The sequence below is a fragment of the Panthera onca genome, chromosome A1, assembly GCF_046562875.1.
Source record: "Panthera onca isolate mPanOnc1 chromosome A1, mPanOnc1 haplotype 2, whole genome shotgun sequence".
Lineage (NCBI taxonomy): Eukaryota > Metazoa > Chordata > Mammalia > Carnivora > Felidae > Panthera > Panthera onca.
Genome location: NC_138339.1, coordinates 99,307,572 through 99,313,913, shown reverse-complemented (window position 1 = coordinate 99,313,913; position 6,342 = coordinate 99,307,572).

Genomic DNA, 6,342 nt, shown 5'->3' with positions numbered 1-6,342 from the left:
AATCTGGAGGAGCATAATCTGTGGTATCACTTTCTAATTTGTCTAGCAGGTCATTCTACATAGCACTGGGGGCATAGCTTACACTCTCTGATTTCCAGTTTATAATTCATGGGTGTATTTTCTTTGACAAAGGCTCAACTTATTCTATTAATGCCACTAAGTTTTCTGGCCTAACAGCTAGTTACCATCACTTCCTTGCCTAGTGCAGACAACATGGATCTCCCTTCTTTGTGACCACCAGTCCGTTTACTACCTGCAACTGACAGATTAGTTCTTGGTTATTCCAGTGTTGGGTTAGGAAACAGTAAAAAGCTAATGAGGAATAAAGGCAGGCCTTTAACAAACATACTTTTTTTTTTTTTAAGTTTATTTATTTATTTTGTGAGAGAGAGAGAGGAGGGGAGGGGCAGAGAGAGACAGAGACAGAGAGAGACAGAGAGTCCCAAGCAGGCTATGGCACTGTCAGCACAGAGCCCGAGTTGGGGCTTGAACTCACAAACTGTGAGATCATGACATGAGCCGAAATCAAGAGTTGGTTGGTTAACTGACTTAGCCACCCAGGCGCCCCATAGCTAACAGACTTTCATTGTTGTAAAAGCTCTCTGTGTTAAACGCTTTTAATTTTATAACAAACAATGGGAATTCAAAGGGACAGAATATAGAAACATTTATCTTTGAAAGCTTGTCCAGTAGCTGATAACTGTTATCTGGCAGAGTTCCTCTTTGGAGAAGTATGGAGACACAGGAAATAGTATCTTAGCCCTCAGAAAGGCCAGAGAAGACCAGTTCCTGTCTTCTCCTTAGGGATTCATTGGTCCCCAGTAGTTCTAACTGAACCATCAGTTCTATGTGTCTCGAGAAGAATTTTGTTAATGGTTCTGCTACTCTCCACTGTGAAGTTACCCTTGGAATAATAGTTTTGAGTATGATCACGATGGTGATGCCACATGGGTCAGTTTGCACTCTTGCATGACCCAGACTTCACAGAACTTGATATTAGGCCTAGCTCTGTAGTCTCTTTTGGAGATACGTAATTATAAGTCAGTCATGTAGAGCACTAATACCAATCATATGAAGGCTTAATATTAAAATACCACTGAGAGATAAAAAACTTTAAAATTTGTGCTCTTTCTTTTAAATCTGATGTTCCCTCCTTAGGGAAGTCTGGTTTTGAGTGGCTATATAATTGCATAGTAGTTTTGCTGGGTGTTTTCTTTTTTTTTCTCCTACTCTCCTGATTTTTTACATTTAACTATGAAAGTCTTTCTGAAGTAGTATTAGTTAGGAAACACAAAAAATATACATTTTCCATATGTGGTAACTACCTATTTTCATTATCAAAGGAATAAAGGGGCAGGATTAGAGAAATGAGTGAAGGGGCTCACAAGGAAACAAAAACTAAAAATACATGCATACATATATAAATGCCTACATTACCTTGCACACACTATGTGTTTTTTTTTTAATTTTTTTTAACGATTATTTATTTTTGAGACAGAGAGAGACAGAGCATGAGCAGGGGAGGGTCAGAGAGAGAGGGAGACACAGAGTCTGAAACGGGCTCCAGGCTCTGAGCTGTCAGCACAGAGCCCGATGCGGGGCTCGAACCCACGGACCGTGAGATCATGACCTGAGCCGAAGTCGGCCGCTTAACCGACTGAGCCACCCAGGCGCCCCCACACTATGTGTTTTTAAAAAACCTCTCTTGATTTCTCTCTTGTTTTATGGATTGCCATGGTGATAGGAAGGGGAGAGAATTAGGAAAGAACTAGAATTGTGATATTTGAAGCTTATAAAATCCATGTGAACATTTATTTGACCTGGTCATTGACTAATCCCTATTATGTGAAAGATACTATCTATTGAAAAAGGTCTCCTTGGGGCACCTGGGTGGCTCAGTTGGTTAAGCATCTGACTTCGTCTCAGGTCATGATCTTGTGGTTCTTGGGTTCAAGCCCCGTGTCGGGCTCTGTGCTGACAGCTCAGATCCTGGAGCCTGCTTCAGATTCTGTGTCTCCCTCTCTCTCTGCCCCTCCCCCATTCACAGTCTGTCTCTCTCATAAATGAAACATTAAAAAATGAAAAAAATAAATAGAAGACGAAGGTCTCCTCCTAGCACCCACCCAGTCTTCCCAGGACTTCAGAGATTGTTGCTGATGGAGAATAGGTTCTTGCATCTGTAACACTTTTTGGTTTTAGCCATACAATATTTGGCAAGAAGAACAAAAGCTATAATATCCTGGGTTTATCTGAGGGTGTTTAATGGTGATAAGCAGGCATTGGAGAAGCTCAAATGGAGAAAACCTTTTGGCTGCCCTTTCAGCATGCAGAAAGAACCTGTGCTATGGACACAGAGGGGGGAAGGAGAGGGAGAGACAGAGGCAGAGAGAGAGAGAGAGAGAGGAAGCTCTAACCATCATAGCCACATTAATACTGCAGAGCTGACCAGAGGGAAGAAAAACCTTTCATGCTAATCGCTGTTGATGATTTAATCCTCAGTGACTATGCATGAACAAGTGCATGGACCAAGAGTGATGGCTGTCTGTGACCAGACATGAGGGACTTTGAGGAAAGAAGACATCATGGCACCATGGAAAAGAAGGAAGAGGGACAAGGACAATGGGATTCAGTATCCTAGATACTGCTTCCTAGTCACTCTGGTTAAGATAGCTTCCTGAACTGTGCTCTACAGAACACCAGTTCTATGAAACATTGAGATAGGACACACCAAGAAGAGGATTCCATGGCAGATAAATTAGGGAAATGCTACCTACCGTATCCTCCCAGTTGACAATATGTAATATGTGTTAGTTGTATGAAGTAAAGAAAATATTCTAACTTTATTTAAACCCAGTGTTTCTTCAACCTTTTTGAATATAGAACCTTATTTTTGTTTGCTCATTTGGATATTTATTATTAGCATCTCAAGGGAAGTATGTCCTGTTGAACAGTATGGAAATAATGTATTATTAGTTAATGTGTGGAGCCATGAGAACTGGCTTTCAGAACGCAATAAATGGTCTTTTGAGTTCTTGACTATGTACCAAACCCTACATACGTATCAAGGTCATCTGGTGGAATTTGAAAAAAAAAATGCCCATTCCTGATCTCACACCAGATCTAAGTAATCTGAATCCAGGTGATAAGACCTTAGAGTCTGTATTTTAAAAATGTTTCCCAGATAATTCTTTTTTTTTAAATTTTTTTAAAAATGTTTATTTCTGAGACATAGACAGAGCATGAGTTGGGGGGGGGACGGGCAGAGAGAGAGGGAGACACAGAATCTGAAGCAGGCTCCAGGCTCTGAGCTGTCAGCAAAGAGCCTGATGCGGGGCTTGAACTCACAGACTGTGAGATCATGATCTGAGCTGAAGTCAGACGCTCAACTGACTGAGCCACCCAGGCACCCCTCCCAAATAATTCTTATGAGCCAGCCCAGTACTGTTCTATGGATCGGCATTTAGAAACCATTAAATTATAAAGTTTGGGCTCAGTTGTTCCAATAAAGTTTTTGTTGCCTCTGTGAAGTCCAGGCTACATAATCCGTGTAGGTGTAGTGTCCTATATACCTAAACTGAAGATAGCCTACCTATGTATTCATGTCAAAATTCTGGGGCTCAAAGTAGGCAAAATGTGATTTTTCTCCTTCTAGCATTCTTATTTAACAAAGCTAATTTTTGTCTAAATGTGTTGTCTTTTATTTTTAACTTGAAGAAAAAATGTTATTGAAGGAATTGAATGAAGGGTTGATAAAGACAGGATAGCATACAAAATAATCTTTTACGTCTTCAAGATGGAAGGATTTCATCTAGGGAAGTATAGCTCAAACTACCCTTTTAGTATGTTAGTAGGAACGACTCATATCAATGAACATGGAGTGGCATTTAAGTGCAGAGAAACGTGGCATTCTTTATAGGGGAATCTACTCATGTGGTCTGCACCTGAGCATCTTCCATAGATGTCTGCATCATTCTTATGGTTCAGCTTGACCATTTACTTGAAGGTAGTGAAGCATGACAGCTGATGGTTCTGATAGATTCCTTAAACTTATCTAATATTCTGTTCCATGGTCAGAAGCAACTGTGTCCAATAACTGTGATGTTGTGAGTAATGGTTCAGAGTGGTGATAGTTATACTAGAGTAGGTGGGATTGGTACTTTAAGAAAAATTCTACTAACATAAAAAATCTAGAATGTTTCTGCAATATGAAGTCATTTTATCATCAAAATAAAATATGAGAAAGATAAAATTTTGGTCCAATACATTGGAGAATAATTCACATTTGGTAGGCTATTCAGAGTAACTTCACATATGATGTTTTTTTTTTACGGTCTTTTATATATAGGAATTAATTCCAAGATAACAAACTTAGATCAGAAGATCCTGAACACTGTTAGATAAGAATTTTGCTTCTGGTGCACCTGGGCAGCTCAGTTGGTTGAGTGTCCAACTTTGACTCAGATCATGATCTCACATTTTGTGAGTTTGGCCCCACTTTGGGCTCACTGCTGTCAGCGCAGAGCCTACTTCGGATCCCCTGTCCCACTCTCTCACTGCCCCTCCCCTGATCTCTCTCTCTCTCTCTCAAAAAAATAAATGAACATTTAAGAAAAAGAATTTTGCTTCTGAAACAGAAATTGTCAGATGATACTTTAAGCAGGGCTTCTGAAGCTTTAAGGTACATACTAATCAGCTGGGATTTTGTTAAAATTCAGATTCTGACTGAGGAGAGCAGAGGCGGGGCCTCATATTCTGCATTTCTAGCAAGCTCCCAGGTGATTTGATGCTTTATGGACCATAATGAGGTTCTAAGGTTTTTGGAAAGCTTTTCTCTTTGGGGGCATATTTTATGATTTGGCTATCAGATTGGTAATACGTGGTATGAATTGGTGACAATACATTGTTAATCAGTTTATCATGTGTACAGACAGGATGGACACAGGAATTATTAAATTTATATTGAGTTGTTATTACATTGAGTTAATTTTGTTGTTATCGATGATATGAAAGAGATTAGTGCTATATCATAAATATTCCAGATTTTTTTTCACAGTTTGCCTTTTTTAAAAATTTTATTTACTATGGTTATCCAGATGCACATTTTAAGTTTGGATTGCTTCTGGGTTCTGAGTCATGTTTGGAAGGACTTTCAATCCAAAATTCTAAAAATATTCACCCATAATTCATACACAAATTATGAGCTGAAGCTTAGGATCCTCCCAACAAGAATGAAAGTAGCTATTGTCTTTTTGTGAGAATAGTCACTGGGGAATACTTAAGCTTTTTTTATTTTTTGCATTTTACCTGGTGACATTCTTGGCATATGTTTGTTGTTCTATTTAATGTGCATGAGTTGGAGATTGTAAATCTGATAGAAACGAGAAAGGGGCAAAGGAAATTGGAATAATAAAAGTTTATCAAGGATATATACCAGCACTTAATTGTTAAATAGCACTGATCTGCACAATGCTTTGACCGTAAGATATGGTTGAAGAATAAAATACATTTATACATAATGTTAAAACAGACATATTAATAGTTGTATTGCCAGTACTGACTGCGGTAGCATGGACTAATATTTGAGAAAATGTTGTGTTATTTTCCTGCATAGCCATCCCCTGGGAACACAGGATTTTTCTCACTGCAAGGATTTCTGTCTTGAAAGGCACTCTATGGGGCTCCTGGGTGGCTCAGTTGGTTAAGTGTCCGACTTAGGCTCAGGTCATGATCTTGCAGTCTGTGAGTTTGAATTCCCATCAGACTCTGTGCTGACAGCTCCGAGCCTGGAGCCTGCTTCGGATTCTGTGTCTCCTCTCTCTGCCTCTCTCTGGCTCACATTTTCTCTATCAAAAATAAATAAGCATTAGGAATTTTTTTTTAAAGAAAGAATTTAAAAGAATTAAAAGAATGCTCTCTACCAGAGAGCCATTATAGACTTTTAATGTAGTAATAATACTATTTTACATATTTTAAAAAGATTATTTTCAAAGGATGGCTCTCATGGGTTGGTTTAGGTTTTGTAGGGCCTGAAGATTAATCAAATTTTTAGACCTTCATTAAGAAAATAATGCAAAATAGGTACAGATGTGAAAATTCATTTAGAATTAGAGAAGGTAATCAAAATAAGTTATAAATTCAAAAAGCTGACAAATATACAAGTATCATAAAAATCGAGAAAAGTAACAAAATATTAATTAAAACACAAATTGCTTGACATATCTCTCTAGTACTTAATTCCTACTGTTTTGTTTTATTTTGTTTTGGTGGGAGATGCTGTATAATCTTTGATCATGCACTTTACATGATAATGGTTTTGTACTATTTTCTATAGAGGGAGTAGAA